This window comes from Puntigrus tetrazona, chromosome 25 (genome assembly GCF_018831695.1).
Source record: "Puntigrus tetrazona isolate hp1 chromosome 25, ASM1883169v1, whole genome shotgun sequence".
NCBI classification, from domain to species: Eukaryota; Metazoa; Chordata; class Actinopteri; order Cypriniformes; family Cyprinidae; genus Puntigrus; species Puntigrus tetrazona.
In genome coordinates, this window is record NC_056723.1 from 16,491,335 (window position 1) to 16,514,624 (window position 23,290).

The 23,290-nt window shown below is 37.4% G+C and overlaps 1 pseudogene; it reads right to left on the minus strand.

The window, feature by feature from the left end:
• Positions 1 to 6,279: 6,279 nt before the first annotated feature.
• On the minus strand, positions 6,280 to 22,731 carry LOC122331315 (annotated as a pseudogene).
• Positions 22,732 to 23,290: the final 559 nt, after the last annotated feature.

Consider the following 23,290-nt stretch of genomic DNA (forward strand, 5'->3'; position numbering starts at 1 on the left):
AGTCGTGTAGAATACAGTTAAGGTTTGTTGAATAAAGGTAAGTGTTTTAGAGTACAGGTACATTTTTGTTTGACTAAAGGTAAGTCCTGTAGAATACGGGTAAGGTTTTTGACTAAAGGTAAGTCCTGTAAATTATAAGTAAGGTTAGTTGACTAAAGGTAAGTCCTGCAGAATACAGGTAAGGTTTGCTGAATGAAGGTAAGTGATTTAGAAAACAGGTAAGTCCTGTAGAATAAAGGTAAGTCCTGTAGAATACATGTAAGGTTTGTTGAATAAAGGTAAGTGATTTAGAAAACAGGTAAGTCCTGCAGAATACAGGTAAGGTTTGTTGACTAAAGGTAAGTGTTTTAGAGTACAGATTAGGTCTGTTGACTAAAGGTTAGTCCTGTAAAGTATACGTAAGGTTTGTTGAATAAAGGTAAGTGTTTTAGATTACAAGTACAGTTTGTTGACTAAAGGTAAGTGTTTTAGAGTACAAGTAAGATCTGTTGAGTACAGATAAGTCCTCTAGAATAAAGGTAAGGTTTGATGAATAAAGGTAAGTCCTACAGAATACAGGTAAGGTTTGTTGAATAAAGGTAAGTGTTTTAGAATGCAGGAAAGGTTTATTGACTAAAGGTAATTGTTTTAGAGTCCAGATACAGTTTGTTGACTAAAGGTAAGTCCTGCAGAATATAGTTAAGTCTTGCAGAATAAAGGTAAGGTTTGTTGAGTAAAGGTACGTGTTTTGGAGTACAGGTAAGGTTTGTTGAATAAAGGTAAATCCTGCAGAATAAAGGCAGGTCCTGTAAAATACAGGTAAAGTTTCTTAACTAACTTGACTAAAGGTAAGTCCTGTAGAATACAGGTAAGGTTTGTTGACTAAAGGTAAGTGTTTTAGAGCACAGATTAGGTCTGTTGACTAAAGGTTAGTCCTGTAAAGTATATGTAAGGTTTGTTGACTAAAGGTAAGTCCTGTAGAATACAGTTAAGGTTTGTTGAATAAAGGTAAGTGTTTTTAGAGTACAGGTACAGTTTTTTTGACTAAAGGTAAGTCCTGCAGAATACAGGTAAGGCCTGTTGAATGAAGGTAAGTCTTGTAGAATACAGATTAGGTCTGTTGACTAAAGGTAAGTTCTGTAAAGTATAAGTAAAGTTAGTTGACTGAAGGTAAGTCCTGCAGAATACAGGTAAGGTTTGTTGACTAAAGGTAAGTCCTGTAGAATACATGTAAGGTTTGCTGAATGAAGGTAAGTGATTTAGAAAACAGGTAAGTCCTGTAGAATACAGGTACAGTTTGTTGACTAAAGGTAAGTCCTGCAGAATACAGGTAAGGTTTGTTCATTAAAGGTAAGTGTTGTAGAATGCAGGACAGGTTTATTGACTAAATGTAATTGTTTTAGAGTTCAGATACAGTTTGTTGACTAAAGGTAAGTCCTGCAGAATATAGGTAAGTCTTGCAGAATAAAAGTACGGTTTGTTGAGTAAAGGTAAGTGTTTTGGAGTACAGGTAAGGTTTGTTGAATAAAGGTAAATCCTGCAGAATAAAGGCAAGTCCTGTAAAATACAGGTAAAGTTTCTTAACTAACTTGACTAAAGGTAAGTCCTGCAGAATACAGGTATGGTTTGTTGACTAAAGGTAAGTGTTTTAGAGTACAGATTAGGTCTGTTGACTAAAGGTTAGTCCTGTAAAGTATATGTAAGGTTTGTTGACTAAAGGTAAGTCCTGTAGAATACAGTTAAGGTTTGTTGAATAAAGGTAAGTGTTTTAGAGTACAGGTACAGTTTTTTTGACTAAAGGTAAGTCCTGCAGAATACAGGTAAGGCCTGTTGAATGAAGGTAAGTCCTGTAGAATAAATGTAAGGTTTGCTGAATGAAGGTAAGTAATTTAGAAAACAGGTAAGTCCTGCAGAATACAGGTTAGGTTTGTTAATTAAAGGTAAGTGTTTTAGAGTACAGATTTGGTCTGTTGACTAAAGGTAAGTCCTGTAAAGTATAAGTAAGTTTAGTTGACTGAAGGTAAGTCCTGCAGAATACAGTTAAGGTTTGTTGACTAAAGGTAAGTGATTTAGAAAACAGGTAAGTCCTGCAGAATAAAGGTAAGTCCTGTTGAATACAGGTACAGTTTTTTGACTAAAGGTAAGTCCTGCAGAATAAAGGTAAGGTTTGTTGAATAAAGGTAAGTCCTGTATAATACAGGTAGGGTTTGTTAAATGAAGGTAAGTGTTTTAGAAAACAGGTAAGTCCTGCAGAATAAAGTTAAGTCCTGTAAAATACAGGTAAGGTTTCTTGAGTAAAGTTAACTGTTTTAGAGTTCAGATTAGGTCTGTTGACTAAAGGTAAGTCCTGTAAAGTATAAGTAAGGTTAGTTGACTGAAGGTAAGTCCTGTAGAATGCATGTAAGGTTTGTTGAATAAAGGTAAGTGTTTTAGATTACAGGTACAGTTTGTTGACTAAAGGTAAGTGTTTTAGAGTACAAGTAAGATCTGTTGAGTACAGATAAGTCCTCTAGAATACAGGTAAGGTTTGTTGACTAAAAGTAAAGTGTTTTAGAGTACAGATTAGGTCTGTTGACTAAAGGTAAGTCCTGCAGAATAAAGGTAAGGTTTGTTGAATAAAGGTAAGTCCTACAGAATACAGGCAAGGTTTGTTGAATAAAGGTAAGTGTTTTAGAATGCAGGAAAGGTTTATTGACTAAAGGTAATTGTTTTAGAGTCCAGATACAGTTTGTTGACTAAAGGTAAGTCCTGCAGAATATAGGTAAGTCTTGCAGAATAAAGGTAAGGTTTGTTGAGTAAATGTAAGTCCTTTAGAGTATAGGTAAGGTTTGTTGAATAAAGGTAAATCCTGCAGAATAAAGGCAAATCCTGTAAAATACAGGTAAAGTTTCTTAACTAAAGGTAAGTCCTGTAGAATACAGGTAAGGTTTTTTGATTAAAGGTAAGTCCTGTAAATTATAAGTAAGGTTAGTTGACTAAAGGTAAGTCCTGCAGAATACAGGTAAGGTCTGTTGAATGAAGGTAAGTTATTTAGAAAACAGGTAAGTCCTGTAGAATACATGTAAGGTTTGTTGATTAAAGGTAAGTCCTGCAGAATACAGGTAAGGTTTGTTGAATGAAGGTAACTGTTTTAGAGTACAGGTACAATTTGTTGACTAAAGGTAAGTATTTTAGAGTACAAGTAAGGTATGTTGATTAAAGGCAAGTCCTGTAGAATGCAGGTAAGTTCTGTTGAATGAAGGTAAGTGATTTAGAAAACAGGTAAGTCCTGTAGAATACAGGTACAGTTTGTTGACTAATGGTAAGTCCTGCAGAATACAGGTAAGTTTTGTTGATTAAAGGTAAGTGTGTTAGTGTACAGATTTGGTCTGTTGACTAAAGGTAAGTCCTGTAAAAAGTATAAGTAAGTTTAGTTGACTGAAGGTAAGTCCTGCAGAATACAGGTAAGGTTTGTTGACTAAAGGTAAGTCCTGTAGAATACATGTAAGGTTTGTTAAATGAAGGTAAGTGATTTAGAAAACAGGTAAAGGCCTGCAGAATAAAGGTAAGTCCTGTAGAATACAGGTAAGGTTTGTTGAGTAAAGTTAACTGTTTTAGAGTCCAGAGTACAGATTAGGTCTGTTGACTAAAGGTAAGTCCTGCAGAATAAAGTATAAGTAAAGGTTAGTCCTTGACTGAAGGTAAGTCCTGTAGAATAGTTGACTAAAGGTAAGTCCTGCAGAATAAGGTTTGTTGAATGAAGGTAAGTGATTTAGAAAACAGGTAAGTCCTTGTTGAATAAAGGTAAGTCCTGCAGAATACAGGTAAGGTTTGTTGAGTAAAGGTAACTGTTTTAGAGTACAGATTTGTTACAGATTTTAGGTCTGTTGATTAAAGGTAAGTCCTGTAGAATGCAGGTAAGGTTTAGAATGACTAAGTGATTTAAGGTAAGTCCTGTAGAATACAGGTAAGGTTTGTTGACTAAGGTAAGTCCTGCAGAATACAGGTAAGTTTTGTTGATTAAAGTAAAGATTTGGTCTGTTGACTAAAGGTAAGTCCTGTAAAGTATAAGTAAGTTAAGTTCTGAAGGTAAGTAGAATACAGGTACAGTAAGGTTTTTTGAAGGACTGATTTAGAAAAAGGTAAGCCTCAGAATGCAGTCCTGTAGAATACAGGTAAGGTTTCTTGAGTAAAGTTAACTGTTTTAGAGTACAGATTAGGTCTGTAGTAAAGGTAAGTAGAATAAGTAAGGTACAGTAGAATACATGTAAGGTTTTTGACTGAAGGTAAGGATTTACAGGTAAGTCCTGCAGAATGTAGGTAAGGTTTGTTGACTAAAGGTAAGTCCTGTAAAAGTATAAGTAAGTTAGTTGAATAAAGGTAAGTCCTGCTGAATAAAGTATACGTAAGGTTTGTTGACTAAAGGTAAGTCCTGTAGAATACAGTTAAGGTTTGTTGAATAAAGGTAAGTGTTTTAGAGTACAGGTACAGTTTGTTGACTAAAGGTAAGGGATTTAGAAAACAGGTAAGTCCTGTAGAATACATATAAGGTTTGTTGAGTGAAGGTATGTGATTTAGAAAACAGGTAAGTCCTGTAGAATACAGGAACAGTTTGTTGACTAAAGGTAAATCCTGCAGAATACAGGTAAGGTTTGTTGACTAAAGGTAAGTGTTTTAGAGTACAGATTAGGTCTGTTGACTAAAGGTTAGTCCTGTAAAGTATAAGTAAGGTTTGTTGACTAAAGGTAAGTCCTGTAGAATACAGTTAAGGTTTGTTGAATAAAGGTAAGTGTTTTAGATTACAGGTACAGTTTGTTGACTAAAGGAAAGTGTTTTAGAGTACAGATTAGGTCTGTTGACTAAAGGTAAATCCTGCAGAATAAAGGTAAGGTTTGTTGAATAAAGGTAAGTCCTGCAGAATACAGGTAAGGTTTGTTGAATAAAGGTAAGTGTTTTAGAATGCAGAAAAGGTTTTTTGACTAAAGGTAATTGTTTTAGAGTCCAGATACAGTTTGTTGACTAAAGGTAAGTCCTGCAGAATAAAGGTAAAGTTTGTTGAGTAAAGGTAAGTGTTTTGGAGTACACATTAGGTCTGCTGATTAAAGGTAAGTGTTTCGGGGAAACAGGTTAGGTTTGTTATATAAAGGTAAGTGTTGTAGAATATGGGTACGTCCTGTAGAATATAGGTAAGGTTTCTTGACTAAAGGTAAGTCCTGTAGAATACAGCTAAGGTTTGTTGACTAAAAGTAAATCCTGCAGAGTACAGGTGATGTTTGTTGAGTAAGTCTTTTAGAGTGCAGTTAAGTTCTGTAGAGTACAGGGTAACATATTTAATGTGTCTAAAAACAGTCTAAAGAGATAAAGACAGATAAAACACTTAAAACTTAAAATTAAACACAAGTGTAATCACAAACATAAATGTAACTTTATACACTATATTGACAAAAGTATTGGGTCACCCTCTTCCAATAAACAGGTTGAACTACTTTAATTTATTATTAATTTCATTATTAAATTTATTATTAAGTATGTATGTATTATTATAATATCCATGAGTACAAATCGTAATGTTAAAGCATACAATGATGTTCTAGGAATTGTGGATACATATTTTTGGACAGGACTCTAACATGACAATGCCTCTGTGTATAAAGTAGTTTAAATAAGAAATGATTGATTGAGTCAGTGTGTAAAAACTTCACTGGTCTTCATAAAGCCAAATCCCAGCTAAACACTTCTGGTGTGAGTTTAAATGTAGTCCTTGAGCCAAAAACTCATCACCAAGCACCAATGTACGTACTGGTAAACATGTACTGTACATATAGCAGTCATTTTAGACACTTCCAAAATATCCATCTTTAATGCAACTGTTATGGAAGTGTCTGGAATGAACGTTACCAGTGTAAGACAAGTCTGATGTAACCTTAACTTAATGAAGTAAATAGAGCATAATCTAACGTAATGTCAAATAACGCTGCTTCTGGTTATTTTAATGACCACAAGAACAATGTCAGAGCTGTAGCCCAAGACTGATGATACACAGGGCAATTGAGAATAGGTAACAGATCTTTATCTGGATCATTTAGATCAGTCATGGGCTCCGTGTATCATCAGTCTGTGAGCCTAATTGATTCAGGACAGGTCCAGCTCCAGTCTACAGCCATGATCCCGGTCCATATCAGTATCATTTTCCAGAAATAAAACCAACAACTGAAAATAAACAATGTAAAAATACACAAGTCTTCAGTGTTATTTGCATATTTTAAGGTTTCCTCAGATTGATCGATTTCCTTGATTTGAGAAATTCACAAAATAACAATGTCAGTTTCACACTTGAGTTTATTCTGATTGAACTTTCATGGTATTCACAAGTTGGTCCAAGTATCTGTAAACAAAAACGTTTTTTAAAAATCACATTTATATTATTTTACTTTTTAACTCTAATCTAAAATTGAAACAATGAGGTCAATGTAATTGCAGTCTCATAGTTATGTTGGGCATATCCTACATTCACTCTTTGGTCTGCTATGTTTTAAAATCCAAATCACATTCTCTCGTGTTCATAAAAGTGTGTAACACCCTTCCATACAGTGATCATAAAGTATGGGTAAAACTCACAAAACTTTCTCAGGGATTTGATGTAATATATGTTCCTAAAGCAGTCAGTAGTAGTGTTAAAACAGACAGGTGCTGTAGACGGTGACTTTGTGACTGATCTCCTGAAGCAGTTCTTTCACAGCCTTCTCCAGATCCACCAGTTCATTGGCCTTGTCCTCCAGCAGCTTCTGATTTTCATCATAGTTTTTCTCAAGATCTGAAAAACACAGACATATAGTTCATTTTTAAGCGAGAACATTTAAAATATCAATGTTTTGTTATGTTCTCTTCTAATACTTTAATTAGAGATGCGTTATTTACATACTTTTTAGCAGCTGGAGTTTGTCACTGGCCTGTAGCAGCAGAGTTTTGGCTTCCTGTTGGAGTTTTTCTGCTCTTTTCTTGGCCTCTGCCACTCCTTCTGCTTTCTGTGTGATTAGCTCCTCAACACTACTGTACTTGTCCTTCAACTCTGAATCCAGATCCTGCATAAACAGTCATGTATAGTATAGGTTACAAACCCACAACACTTCATAGCAGATGACGTATCATATCCAGGTGATTCATGCACCTTTTTGAGCTGCTCAGCAAGTGCCTTGATGCTGTCCGCCTCTTTCTCTGTGCTGTTGGCGCTGGTGGAGGTGTTGAGTGCCTTTTCTTTCAGCAAAGCTACATCGCTTTCCAACTTCAGCAGCCTTCGGGTGGCGTTACTCAGTTTTAGCTCCGAGTCCGACGTCTCCGACTCCACCTTTTAAACAAAAGAGTCACAAATGACATCAAAGATCAATTCCAAATGACTAATGACTAAAGAATGGCTAAAACGGTCCCCTTTGGAACAAATGGCTAGAAACGTAAACTTACGGAGATCAGCAGGTCTTGCGTTCCCTTGATGTCAGCGCTGGCCTGTTTCAGAGCCTCGGTCACTGAACTCTGGGCGCGCTCAGCCTGCTGCAAGGCCTCCTTCACCATCTCAGCAGTGTCTTTCACATCCATCGCCTCCTTTCTGTGAAAACCAGACAATATACAAACATTTACATTCATTTCCAGTTATTTTTGTCATTTGACTGCACAGGTACTACATTTTACTTTACTGACACTCTGTTCTCCTGTTTGATAATCTTAAGTGCTTTGACACAATCTGTATTGTTAAAAGGGCTATATAAATACAGGTAACATGTTGTTCAATGAACTGGTCAGTAGGTGGCAATGCTACCACACTCCACAGATATGGTACATTTTAAGGAAGTGCTTCTCAACCAGAATCCCTCTCATGTTCATTTTGGGGTTCTCATTCCAAAAATAAAACACTTCATGACAGATTTTTCTACTAAATGTTTTACTTTTAATTATTTGTAGGACAAAGAAGTCTTGTGTTATGCCTTAATTAAAAATGCTACAGAAGACATGATATATAATATAATATATAATATAATTTTTACATTTCAATGATTTAGAAAATCTTGATTTTTAACATTCTGTTTTTTTGTTTATAAATGCCTGAAGGCAAATACATGCCTATAATCTAAAAAAAATGTAATTCCATGTCATTATTATTATTAAGTTGACAATAGTGAGACTTAAAGTCAAATAATAAAATTTTTGAAGCATTAGAGAAATGATTCCCTCCTGATTTAGGAAAAACAAAAATTAAAAGAGAAATTAAAGGAATAGTTCACCCAAAATTTAAAATTACGGCATATTTTACTCACCCCAAGCCATTCTAAGTGTATATGACTTTCTTCTTTCAAACCAACACATAGTTTTTAACAATTTATCCATGCTTGGTAAAGCTTGTGGATAGCGGCAATTATTTTGAAGCTCCGTAAATCTGATATATCCATCGATAAATACATTTTTAATTTTTACTATATCAGACTGTACTCTGGGACTAATGTAAATGACTGAATAGATCTCAGACCTGGCCTTGCGGGCTTGTTCCAGCAGGCTTTCTGCTCTCAGAATGTCAGCAGCGCTCTGGTTGAGGATGTCCTCGACGTCTGTCAAGCTGCTCACGCGGTCCCTGATCTCTGCGGTCAGGTTCTGCAGCTGGGCTGGAGTGGTGGGCATCTGCATTTGCAGAACCTCATTGGCCACAGCCTCGATGCTTTCAGGTCCGCCCCATCTTCTGTAGAACCAGACAGAGCAGGAGTTCAAAATCAAGGATCTGATCATCAAAAGCAATCTATCACAAGTGTTTCTTACGAGTGAGAAAGTCTCGAATCTGTCTGATGAGTTGCCGTAGCTCCTCATTGCTTCCATCCACACGCTTTTTGGTCTCGTTGGTTTTGCCAGCACTTCTTGAGCATTAAACTTTGCTTCATCTGCTTTTACCTTTGCCTCTGACACCTGAACACACAAATTCAAGAAATCCTTTAAGTTCTACAATGTCCCCACAAAAGCATTCAGAAGTTATCTAGTATTTAAAGGAATTTATAACCCAAAACAGCCTGGTTACAAACTTTTCTTCAAAATATCTTCCTTTGAAAGAAATTCATACAAGTTTGGAACTACTTGAGGGTGAGTTTATTATGACAGGATTAAAATTTTTGGGTGAACTATTACTTTTACAGTGAGAAGATCCAAACAGAAGCATACCTCTACAAAAATGCATGTCATATCAACATCAGATACGGTATCAGCTGAGAAACCTCACCATTTTGGAGAGCTTGTCCACTTCCTCCATAGCGCTGATGATCTCCAGGTCAAAGTCCTTGGCTTTCTGCCAGGCGTTGTGAGCGAGTGTGGTGAGGCCGTCACATCCCTCTCCTCCACACTTCCTCTTTCCTTCCCCATCCACACAGCTCAGGCCTCCGCAGGGAGAGTCGGCACAGTTCTCTGAGCCAGCTGGACTGCCACATGTCTATCCGGAGAGAGAGCACAAAGTTAAATCTAGCTTTAAATTTACATATGCAAAACTCACTAGCTGGGTTTTCATCCAAAGTCAAGAATTTTGAATTTAAATTGGACCGTTTCCATCCAACGAGTCAAAGAGAACAAAATTGTCACTTCCTGATAAACTAGCACTATACATCACTAAAAATGGAAGAAAATGGAAAATGGAAGAATCTACTACAGTTACTACTACAGGCATATAACTACAGTTGCAGATGCAGAATCAACTTTTTTTATTGAATAATTAAAATGTAACGTTTTGAAACGAGGAATCGTGTTCACAACTTCTTATAACATGAAAGTGACATTGATTTGTTTCTGAAAACTAAACTTTGCTTATTAAAATTTAAAAAAATTAAAATTTAGATAAGCTCTTGACCATGTTCATTGATCTGTTGACCACTTTACCTTCTTGCTAAGCTCAGACAGGTCCAGAGTCTCCAGCTGTCCAGCAAGGTTGTCCAGTTTCTTCTCAAACTCATCGTGTCGTTGGATGAACTCTTCTTTGGTCTGGTTCATTAAGTCTTCTGTTTCTGTCCTCAGGGTGGCAGACTGATTGACCAGGTTGTCTGGATCAATGATGGAGGCATTTGCACGGATCTCCGCCATCTGGGACTGCTCATAGTATCGAGTCACACTGGCTCTGGCCCCTGCGGATCAAACAACTTTTTGCATTGATGCATTGTGTTAAAGAAAAGGCTTTACAAGAACTTGATTGATTATTACTCACCTCGAATGTCTGAGTTCTTCACAAACTCCACCTGCTCCTGAAGGTCCTTCACCGTCTGTTCCAGTTTCTGAGCTTCTTCTTTGAGGACTTCAGTTTGGTGCCTGTGCTGTTGCTGTCGGATGATATCTCGGACAAGGTCTCCTCCGTCAGGTTAAGGTTGGTGTTCATTTCAGACATCAAGGCACTTCAGAGAGAAGATATATTCAAAAAGATTATTCTCATGAGAAAGATCTATGCTTGTTTCCACATCCTGAGAAAGGCGTTAACTCACGTAGCTTGTTGAGAAGTCCTTGGATCTCCGTTAGGGGCTGAGTGGCTGGATTTTGGGCCAGGATGTTGCGGATTGAGTTGGCACTGCTTTCAACGTTATTGATGGTAGCTTGGTAGGGTCCGGTAATGCCAGTGGCTTTGATGGTATTGACCTTCTGGACCAGTCTGTGGGTCTGGTTGGTGAGGTCGCCCACAATCACATCCCATTCAGCGAAGCACTGGTGGCAGCGCTCGCAGTGTGGGAACTCACCGGTGTAGCCTCGAGCACACGTGTCACATCGAGGCCGGAAACACTTTCCACGCAAAGCGCAGTGACCTGTGACCTTGTTGCACTGCTGCTCCGCGATGCCTCTTGGGTCACAATCACATGCTGAAAATATACAGGAACATTGACGTTTAAGTACAGGTACAACTAAAGCTAAATCTGTTTCTGTTAACTGAAATAAAGCTGATGTGCAGATTTTTGCATTTATAAAAGGAGCAAAAATAATAAAACATTGAAATTATATTTAAAACAAAGAATCCAATAATTATGTGGTGTATTCTGCATAAAAGCGAAATGGTGATTTAGTAATTACAGCTGATATTAGAAAGGCTAAAAGAAATGAACCTGAGATGTTTAAGACTGTTCTTTGACTGGCATTTTCTGCAAACTTAGAGTGACTGTGACCTTATTAAGCTGGAGATGAAAGAGCGAGCCACAGGAATCAGGGGGAGGTGGTGGGAGTGCAAGGATGAAGGAAAAGATTGTTTGCGCATTTTACTGCTGCAATGCGAGTGTTTGGTGAACAAAGGCAATAACTGCCCCACAATGACAGACGAGACACTCAGCAAACACCACAGTAGGAATGACTTAGCATGAGGCCCTTAAACAAACGTACTCCTCCACAGAACATTCTAGTTGTAACAGCCTTGTTAACCTTCATCAAGGCCATATTTTGAACATACCTGTTTAGCACTATTCCAAAACTTATAAGCTAGCTGTCTACTGCGACAAACATACCTAATTTGAATGCTTAACACAGGCATCAACTCTTAGCATGTTGCTAAGCTAACAATAGACTACTCTAAAAATACGTAGAAGTCACCAATATTGTGTGAAATAGTCCACTTTAATTAGATTAAACTAATTATTTTTAATACTTTTCAGTATATCAGCACAAATCATTCTGATGGTGCATTCAAGCCCTACTGAAAAGTTGGCATTTATGAGTTTTAAATTACGTTGTCATGTGCGTTTAAATAAACTGAAAACAAAGGTTGCATTCGCGTGGTTTCTCATTCGTAACTATGACTTTGTGGTGGTGTTTTTCAATTTGTAAATACAAAATCTTCATGGACTTCTCCATGAGTGGTGATAAAAATTAGGCCAAAACTAATTAACTTCAGGCATCTTTAAACAGCTTGCATGTTAAGGCTGCTCTGTGCCTCCTTAAATTTCTCTGTAAAGATATAACAAAACGCTGTATAAAAGCCAGATTTCATGCTTGCTCTGATCCACCACATCCTCTCGTATCAAAGTATACAGTAGAAATTGCTGCGTAAATGCATTCATGCCACCTCTGAGCAGCATTATGCAGTCAGTTAAAGACACACAAATGCCAGTTCAGAAGCGCTTCTGTGCCACCTTTGTAGAGTAAATTCGCCATTAGAGGGCAGGAATATGATGCTGTCTTGGTAGCTCACTGGGATTTATACCAAAGTGCAGGTCTTTACAGGCAAATAGGTAACCAGAGATCAGCACTTTTTGACCCCCGAGGAGATTTCAGGACAATACGTGTGATGCATACAATTTGTGAATGGGGATCCTGTCTGGGATGGTTCGTTTACTTAAAACGCATTCCAGTGTGACGTGATTAAACACACATTCCACTGGAAAAGACTCCTTCACCTAAGGCCGCTAATGCATATGAGGTACTAGAGATAGGGAATTATCTGGGAGGTTAATCCCTGCCATTATCCAGGGGGCCTTAGGAGGCACCGGGGGTGTTTCTTGTTGGAACAATGCCATGAATGTGACCCCTGGAGAAGTGAACAGGCGTAGGAGCTTTTGTGTCGGTGACGGGAAGTATTTAGTAGCAATTGTCACAAAAATGCTAGAATAGGCTTTTACTGCCAGAGGAACACATCTGGATTTTATTGTTTACAAGCCAGCTTGAGAATTGCATGAACCTTTGAAAAGCAGAGCTAAAATAAACAAGATTCGATGCAGTGCAGTGTGTTTGTGTATTTAGCAGTCGTTTACATAGACATATATGGCTAAGGCATGGGGGTGTAAAACATATATTACGCAAAATTAGAAGGAGAACCACTGTCTCCCAGACGAAACCACTCGAGAGGTACTTCTGTAATAACAAAGTCCATTTTACTGCTGTTAAACATTCATGACGATGTTAACAAGCTATTGGAAATATGCCTTAAAAAATGCACCAACTTCTGGGTTGGTAATATATTTGCCAGATTTGTGTAAACAGTAACCAGCCATGAGAGCAGTTGCCGCTGCATGACCAATATCAATTTTTATCAATGAATGTAGTCTTAAGCAGTAACTTTGAATTTAACTGTCAATAGGTTTTCACTTATGTTTTATATATGGTTGTCAAAGATATGGTTGTCTCATACAGTAATAAGTAAGTAAGTGGTGCATAGGTGAGCACGCTGATTTCTGCGCTGGCATGGTTGGTGGCTGTTAAGAACTGTTTCTGATTGACTAAAGGACTTTCTTTGCATACCGGGTCTGAAATTCTCAATAACAATTAAATAAGTGTAATCACGTTTACACATTGCTTTTCGGATTTGGATCAGGTTAGATTTTCTGCCTTTTCGCATCTGTAGCATACATTTTGACAGGAAAAGATGATGAATACAAAAAAGCGCATCTGAAAATTTCAGTGTGCAATGACCTTAAGTCTAATACTGTAAAGGTTTCAACTCAAAAAAAAGCTCAAATCTAAACTACGCTCTGACGGTTTTGCGTGCACATATCTGCACCCCTGAATATATGTATCCTTTCCATCTGTTTTTCATCACCACGCAGATAAAGTTATTGTAAAAATGCATGAGAGGAAACGTCACTTCTTGAACACAACTATGTCTGGCTATCTTTTCTTTCACAAGGGCTTTTAGAGTTTGTTTTAACTAATTTGTTTGGTTTAACTTTTAGTCTTTAAGACTAGATCCACCACAGGGTAATTTTACCTATTGTTGTAATTCAAATATAAGTAACACATTTTCAATAAAACATCTCCCAGTCATTGATAACAATAACGCATTCTACTACAGTGGTAGGCACACAAAATTTCTACTAATTATACAAAAAGTTTAGCAACAACCTATAAAACCTCTGAGGAAATCAGTTGTGGTTGGACAGAGCGTAAAGATTTCACAAGCTTATCGAACTAGTATTTAACAGGAAAGCACATAAAGCGGAGCTCAAGCTGAACAAACGCTCGGTGCGCACTGAGGGTGAGTCAACAGGAGGGTTATAGAGGGGTAACTGGATCTTAGAGGAACACGGGGGGCTTCCTGCTCTGTCAGGACTCTGCAAACAAACGCAGGGTGTGGGGGTGGAACAGATCTGTGTCAGCAAAGCGCTTCATCGGCCCAAAGAGAGTCCGAAACCTGCGCTGCTTGAGACCAAATGGCTTATTAAGGGAAAAGTTTGTGCATAAAAAGCATTTGACTATCTTCACGTCCTTCAAGACTTGTGTGGCTTTGTGTGAAATGTTACTTATTGGAAATCTCTTTCACCATGTGAAGTAGAGGAAATGCAGATGCTGTGTCATATTTCACACGCGTCGTTCTTGAGAATGAGATTTTAATTGGGCTGAGATTGCTCTAATAAATGTGTCACGATGTTCTTGAAGGAGATCGTCTGACTTTTCTTGGGTTCAGGACCTCAAAAGCGCCAGAACTATTCTTCAAATAGATTTCTAAAGATATGGTCCGCACAGCCATGGATACAGTCAGAGAGAGGACAAAGCCTCTTTTCTGAGGAGGAGCGCTGCAGCAGACTCAATGGCCCCATCAGGGAAGCCCACGAATACAAAGGTGCATTGTGGGAGTAGAGAGGGTATTGTGAGGTTTGGACAGATCCCCCCCATGAGCTCGTCATGGTCCTGCACATCTGGGGCGAATCTTTCTGCTAGACATTCCTACAGAGTCGGGCTGTCGACTGAATTTATGGTGTAGGGTATTGGAAGAGCATTTTTGCAATGTCAGCAAAGCGAGTTGCATTTTATGGGTTTATTCAATGTTCGGCAGTGATCGTTTAAATGTAAGATTTATCACATTTTATTGATGTGAATTTTTGTATGGGAATACAAAATAATCGTTTTCAGATTGCTGTCATACTGAAGACTACATGGGTGGGGGAAAATAATATAATAATTAGTCATGTCAAAGAATTAATTGCAATTAACATGTTTTGTTTACATAATATATGTGCGTGTATTTATTGTGCTTATTATGTATATATAAATACATTCACATATACAGCATAGATTTCTGATATATTTATATATTTCTATTTAAATTTATTTACATGCATGGTTGTTTAGTTATATTATATACATAATAAACACAGTACACACACATATGCCACGTAAACAAAAACATTTGTTTTTTGATTAATCACAAATCATTGTTTGACAGCGCTAATAAAAAAATACAAAAACTACATTACCGTTATTATTAATTATATACTACTAATAATATAAACATATTTTTTTACTTTGTGTGTGTGTGTTATATTTAAAAATACTTATATAACTTAAATATAACAATACCATACAAAAGCTGAAAAAAAGGTAAGAACATTTTATGTTTTTCAAAAAAAGATGCTCATCAAGGTTTTATTACTTGATCAAAAATGCAGTAACATTGTGAATTTTTATTTTAATTTAAATAACTATATTCAGTTTGAATATGTTTTAAAATGTAGTTTATTTCTGCGACGCAGGAATATATTTTTTTATAAGACCTAACCCCCCAACATCTGAATAATAATATAATATTAAAACAGGTATCACAGCCAACTTGTCTTAATATTAAAAATAACAAATAACAATTTAATAAAATAATATTCTGGTTTCCTTAGAGATACATTACATTTGCATTGCAAACTATTATCATAACTGAGCGGCTCATTTACTGCACTGATATTTTTCAGTTTTTCCGAACTCACCGTGACATTTGACCTCAGGGTTTCCCCAGAACAGCTCTCGACACTCTCGACAGGTTCTGCCTCCAAACCCGGGTTTACAAGAGCACTGGCCCATGATCTACATCACAGGGAATAAAAGCACAGATTCATCCATGTGCACTTTATTAGGATCCCCAACCTGACATGTCAGCGCGCAGGCGGCCGTACCTCGTTGCAGGACGAGCCGAAGGAGTGTTTGAGGTCGCAGTCGCAGGCCTCGCAGCCGTTCCCGCTGGCCATGTTCCAGGTGTCGGAGCGCACTGATCGCAACGCTGACCCACAACTTGAGGAAGACACTGACACTGACCGCTGCTCAGCTCACAGCTGCAGTTACCCGGAGAGGTGCACGCCTCCTCAACCGTGCCCATGTGATTACACACACACTCTGAGAAAGACCACGACTACGCATTAGGAACACAGCGGCATAGGGATAGTGCACTGCAAAATTGTTTTCAAGACTAGATTTTTGCCAAAATATTAAAAAAATCCTAAATTAAGAAGATTTAATTAGTCTTGAGAGTTTTTACTAAGCTAAATAACCTGCCAATGGGGTAAATAACTTCTGTTTGAAAGAAATAATTTGGGTAGATTAGTAAAATAAACTTTATCTAGACCTTTTAATCGTGCATGCTATGTTTTAACAATAGTGCATTTATTTGACCCAAACATACAGCAAAAACTGATATTCTGAAATATTTTTTACTATTGAAAATAACTGTTTTCAGTTTGAATATTAATTAATAACGTACAAAAAAAATATAAAATGTAATTTATTTCAGTGCTGAATTTTAGCATCATTACTCCAGTCACATGATTCTAGACGTCATTCTAATATTTGGATTTGGTACTCAGAAACGTTTATTATTATTATTATGTTGAAAAAAAAGCTGAGTTTTCAGGTTTCTTCGAAGAACAAAAAGTTCGGAAGAATAGCATTTATCTGACATAAAGACATTTATAATTTTAGTAAATATTTCTATCGTCACTTATGCAAAATTTAGAGGAATAAATTATGTTTAAAAATATATTTGCATAGAAAGCAGTTATTGTAGATGTTTAAAAAAAAATATTGCTTCTGCTGTGTTTTGGATCAAATAAATACAGGTTATGAGCCAAAAATATATAATAAAAATGTTTGGATCACATTTTCTAAACACATTTGTAAACACAGTATTAAAGCACAGATTTCCTGAAGAACTTACTCCTGCAGCTCTGGGTCAGTGCGTTGCCGTAATAGCCGATCTTGCAGCGGTCACAGCTTTCACCCTCGCTGTGGTAAAGGCATTTGAGACAAGCGCCCGTTCGAGCATCGCAGGACTCCGGGTCCGTCATGTCGATGTTGTTGTTGCACTGACAGGGCCGGCATTCTCCGCCCACCTCGTGTGGGTTTCCGTAATAACCAGGGGCGCATTCTTCACACCTGGCACCTCGGGTGACACCAGACAAGAAGTGTGCTGAATTACAGCTCGCTTACGGTAATAAATTACATATTACATATTACAAGACAAAATATCACATACACTGTCATTCACTATTGTTTTTTTTTTTTTTAAATCATTTTAAAATCAGAACTGTTTTCTATTTGAATATATATTGCATTGCTGTGATCAAAGCTGAATTTTCAGCATCATTACTCCAGTCTTCAGTGTCACATGATCCTCCAGAAATCCTCCAGAGATGCTGATTTGATGCTCAAGAAAAACTATTATTATTATTAAATATTAAATAATATTATTATTTATTATTAAATAATAAAATCAGCATGCTACAATGATTTCTGAAGGATTTAGTAGATTTGATCACAATAAATTATATTTAAAAATTACATATATTTTAGATTATTACACATTATATTTGAAAACAATTTTAATTAAACTATATTCAAAGGAAAACAGTTCTTTAAAATTTTATACTGTATTTTAATCAAATAAATGAGGCCTTGGTAAATGTAGCATAAGAGACTTCTGTCAAAACATAAATCTTTTCCAAACGTTTGGCTGTTACAGTAAACTATATGACATGTTCCAACATGTGTCGCGATGCAGGAAATGTATGGCGATCCTGACAGATGCTCTTATAAATCAAATACACGTCTGCTGGTTACCTTTATATCCCTGGTTGCAGGCGCAGAACACCTGGTTGGAGTCGAGGCTTTTATAACACGTGCGGAGAACTGTCTGCGCTGCCCGGACCGTCGGACACATGCAGGGGCGGCAGTGGTCTCAGAGCCCAGGACGGGGTCACCGTAATAGCCATTCAAACACCTGCGGAAGAGATTTTATAAATGAAAGGCTGTACAGTACACATCGACCTATCATGATAATTGTGGAGAGACCCGGTGACCGACCTCTCGCAGTTGTGTCCAGTGGTGTGGTCCCGGCAGGACAGACACTGTCCCGTGAGCGGGTCACACTGCTCCGCGTGGCCATTACAGGTGCAGGGGCGACAGTTTGGGAATCCCCAGTGTCCCGGCAGACAGCGGTCACACTGCCGCCCGTACGCCCCGGGAATACACTCGCACTGACCGGTGGCCTCGTGGCAGAAGGAGTGGACGGACCCCTCAGGACTGCAGTCACATGCTAACCAACGAGAGACCACGATTACGCTTGTGAAAGAAATACACGGTGCGGTCTATGCTGCCGACCGGCTGTACTTACGTCTGCAGCCTTGCGGCCCAAAGAGGAAGGTCGCCGGGGCGCATTTATCGCAGTTCCTGCCAACAACGTTGAGACGGCACTGGCACTGGCCGCCGCTCGGGTCGCACACCGTGCTGAGAGAGCCCTGCGGGTCACACTGACAGGCTGAGAGGAACAGAAGCCAAAAGAGAAATACAGGGTTAATTCACTTCAAAAGTGCTGCATTTTATATAACATTAACCACTTAACCGATATTAGTTTTTACTGTCAAGATTGATCTACTTTTTTTTCATTTTTCAAATTCTACTATTTTCCACAACTTTTCTCTACATTCTACAGATCAACCAATATATTTTACAAGATTTAAGGATTTTTCCTTACTCGAATATCGGTTAAGTAATATCGGTTTATATTGCTGTGCTGCATGGTGGTGAAAACATATCTTTTCACTCATTTTTAAACATTGGCCATTAAAACACAAAGCAATGGCAGTGAAAGGCTTGCATTAGAGTTATTTTGCATATTTATAGGACGAACGAATAAATACTAGTGCTGTCAAACGATTAATCGTGATTAATCACATTCAAAATAAAAGTTTTTGTTTACATATTATATGTCTGTGTACTGTGTATATTTAATATGTATAAATAAATATACACACATACAGCATACATTTGGAGAATATTTACATATATATATTTATATATATATATATATATATATATATATATATATATATATATATATATATATATATATATATATTCATATACATTATATCATATAGAAATAGAAATATATTTAATAAATAAACATAACATATTAGGTACATGTGTGTAAAGCAGTTTAATATTCTCACTCGATCTCTTCTACATTTATGTATATCATCCATTATATTAGTTAATCTGCTGTAAAAATACCTTTTTGGCTAACAAAGTTTTAATATCAGTATTCACAGGTTGGAGCTTGCATACCGTTTAAGCATGGGCTCAAACCCAAAAAAAAAGCCTCTCTGGTGGATGTGCACAGCTTATAAATCACACTGAGGTAGTTTACCCGACACCTCAGTGGCTCTGAGTTCAAACCACCTGCATAAAAATGCTTGCTTGAAAGACCATGAAAGACCCACGAAGACCCACAGGACTTAGAGAAATCACCGGTGCAGGCCAAAAGTCAAATGAAATGAAATTTGACATTTTCTTTAAACCAAACATCAGTCCTAGCGGATCGCTAAAGCATTACTGAGGGGAAACTGAGGTAACAACACCACAAACCTTTTCAAAATAGTCTTACTTCTCTAGTTACTGGCTATGCTTTCCAAAATGTAGCAGGTCGCTGGCTTTAATGCCCTTTACAGCCGAGCACACTCAGATACAAACATCCTAAAATCAAACATTTTATGATCTTTCATGTTTTTGTGCGTTGATCTTTTTATGCTATGTAGTTTTTGGTAAATTAACTGATGGATGAATACTACATTATTTTTATTTCTGCAGCGCAATATCAGTGCATAACAAATTACTTTTTATTATTTATTTGCAAAAAATTCAAAGAATGACACAAATAACATATTGAAACTGGAAGTTAAACAGGCTGAATTAATCGATCTCACCGCTAAAATTAAAATCAAAGTCAATTAAAACATATAATAATACCTGATGAAGATTACCAAGATGAAGAAGGATCACAAAACTAGTCTTTTTAAAGCCAAATGCATCTGTTCATCACTTTGATTTAACTTTAATTAGAGTTTTATTAGTTTGAATACGTTTAATGTTGTCACTATCGTCATTGAAAAATTGTTAATTTTGTGCCATTATACTGCTCTGTTTTTAGCATTAGATGTATCTGTTATATAATCAAAGCTACATATTTTAAAAAGACTGCTTCCTCACGTAGATTCAGTGTTATTTGCTACTTATTAAAGTGAAGCCTTGAAATGTGGCCTCACTTTTCCCAGTAGGAGTTTGATTGTATTTTTACATTATGTATCATATGAAGCTTGACAAGTTACAGTTTCTTAAAGTATGACTTGAAGATGTCTTCTCGGTAGTGGTGTGTTTGATTTCATCGTGTGAAAGTCGATATTTTCACACTGATATTTATAGTCAGCAAAGCTTGCGTTCTGATTTATGCCTCTAGCCACGTCTTTTGCTTTTCTTCTCATCCTGACAGTTGATGAAATTGTAAATTCTCAGACAGGAAGCATGTAAAGCAGTATAATTATGCCCGAGGCTCTGTTACAAGCTCTGACACGAGGCAGAAAGCACCTCTGACGAGAGACGGCAGACGGAGGAAAATGAAAGCTGAATGAACGATGACAGAATGAAGACTGTCACGTCTGTCATAAAGGGAAAGGGGATTCTTATGTGGTTAGAGAATGGAGCCAAAGTCATTTTGATGACAGGCTGAGAATCTGTATGTGTGTGCACTTTAAACAAAGAGGAAAGGTCTTAAAAGTTCAAGAGATCATTGTGATGTTAGAGCTAGTATTGGAAAAAATCTGAAGAATTCTGAAAAGTACAGCGTGGGCAACACGTAAAATATGCACAATTTAGCAAAATTTTACACCTCGTAATATATGTACGAATTGCCTTGAGATTACTTTATGGTGTTTACTTTGTAATATATTGTAGAGGTTGTAATAATTTTTAGAATGAGCAGTCAGCATTTATATGCTGTAATTTTCACATTTAAGGTGGGTATTTTATCACGACCTTATGGCTATACCTTTAACTCCTGGTGGAGAAAAGCCGACACACTGAAGATGTAATTCCTGCAGATATCAGTCATGGAGTTTTCACCACTGCTTGGCTGTTCTCCAAACAGCGGTAGCGCTGGAACGTTTCCCAGGCGCTGTTGGTCACCATGTCTCCACCCTCTGACCCCAGAGCCAGAGAAAAGATCCAGGTTTTTGCAGTGTGGCATGGGGACGATCTGAGAGCAAGAACAGAAATCGCTCCTTCAGCATTCGAAGATTCCCGTGCAATTGTGGCAAGGAGGTAAAGAGGAGCCTACCGAGTCGATGAGCGTGTCACCGGCGACTGCACGCCGCTGAGAGGCAGTAGCGAGACAGACTCAAGCGCATGGTGTAGTTGAAGCCCTCTTTGGAACACACAGGCCTAGACAGCACCACATACCTGATGGAGGCAAAACCAAGAGAATTCACCTTCTCAGATTCAACACTCAAACACATCAGCTTAATAGAAGACAACAAACAGCCGTCTAAAGGTGCAGGTACATTTTCACAGTTCAGCTCATTCTTGCGCTAAAACTCAAGTCCTTTCAATGGAAATTAGGCGCATGTTGTTATTTTGCAGATTTCCACATGAGTTCGAGTTAGTGCTGCAAATTTGATTCAGTGACCCACAAGCTACTTTAAAGCATTTTAAAGAGTTTTATTTTGGCTGCACATTTAGCTGATGTGATCATCTGACTAAAAAACTTAACTAGACTACCCTAACTGGTAGCAAATCTAAAAAAACATTGGCAGGAACTCTGTACCACTACAATAAGACTTCAACATGCAATTAGCTTCAATGGGGTTTTAAGGAGGAGTTTAAGATAATTAACTTAATACTCTAATAAAGAATAAAATGCAATGAGCACAAACATTTTGGAGTTTTACTGAGATTTTATTATTTTATATTATTACTTTTAAAGCTTTAAATGCAATAAGCATTTATAATAAACACTTTCTGGATTTATTGTACTGCATTCTGGGGATTAGGTTCTCTGCCACTTAAATTTGGTCAAAATAAGCTAAATGTTATCCACTATCATCGTTTTTTGAAATATTATATACTATGTATGTATGTGTTTATATATACATAAATATGTGCATTACGTACAAGTACACACACAAATACTATATGAAACAAAAAACTTCTTAAATCGATTGTTCACAATTTATTGTTTTATAGTATTAATTTATTTGTATTTGGGTTAAATTTATTTCAGTTTTCATTTTTAGTTGTTTTAATTTCCATTTTTATTTTTAACCAGGTAATTATCAAAACAACATTTCACATTAATCTAATGTTTAACTTTAATTTCAGTTCATTTTAATCTTTGCATAAAGAATGCATCTACAGCATGATGACTTTCAAACACTGCCTGAATTATTACTGGATGAAAGGTAATGTGCTTCAGGTGGTCAATCTTCTGTAGATACCTGGATCCAGGATGCAGGAGACACCACCTGGTTGTCATCGTCAGGCATTGTGTTGCTTTTAGTGGCTGGTCGAAACAGTAATGACTTCGAGGCCTGGTGAGGCAGTCATCGCACAGCTCCTCCCACTGCTCCAGCAGCTACACACCACGAAAGAGCAACAGATGATGTAAGGATCTACTTACCTTTCCAACTCAAGGCTGATGAAACACGTCTACACTCCTAAGTTGGTTTTATACTGCAGAGGTATAAAACTAGTCACCTGAGAGCTCATATCGGATGATAATGTAAGTACTCCATAGGAAGTAGGGGATGTTATCGATGTTGAACTCGAGAAAAGGCGCCTTCAGGAGGCGTTCACAAAACCAATGCCAGTCACGTAGGAGATCTGTCCTGAGGCTGGGGTCTTGGGGCGACAGTCACACCCCTACCCGAAAGACAGACATATATAGAGATAAATCATTCAAATGCTAAGACTTTGAGAGATCTCAATGGGGAGGACGCGTGCAGGTCAAACTTGGCGATCCTCGGCTTCATAAGTGTAGTGGTCGGAAGCGATGGAGATAAAAACCAGACTCCACCTGGTCACGGCGTCTGCCAAACATGTGCTCATGACACTGACACTGACCGATTCAGGAGAGCAGCTGGGGAAGAAACAACTTCTTAGTTTACGTTTGCATAGTTCTTCCTAAAGATCTGGAGGACATATTTAAAGGTTAGTTCCTCCAAAATTAAAGCTCTGTCATTAATTAATCACCCTCGTCTCGATCCAAACTCATAAGACCTTTATTCATCTTCCAGAATATAAATTCAGATATTTTTTTATGAAATCT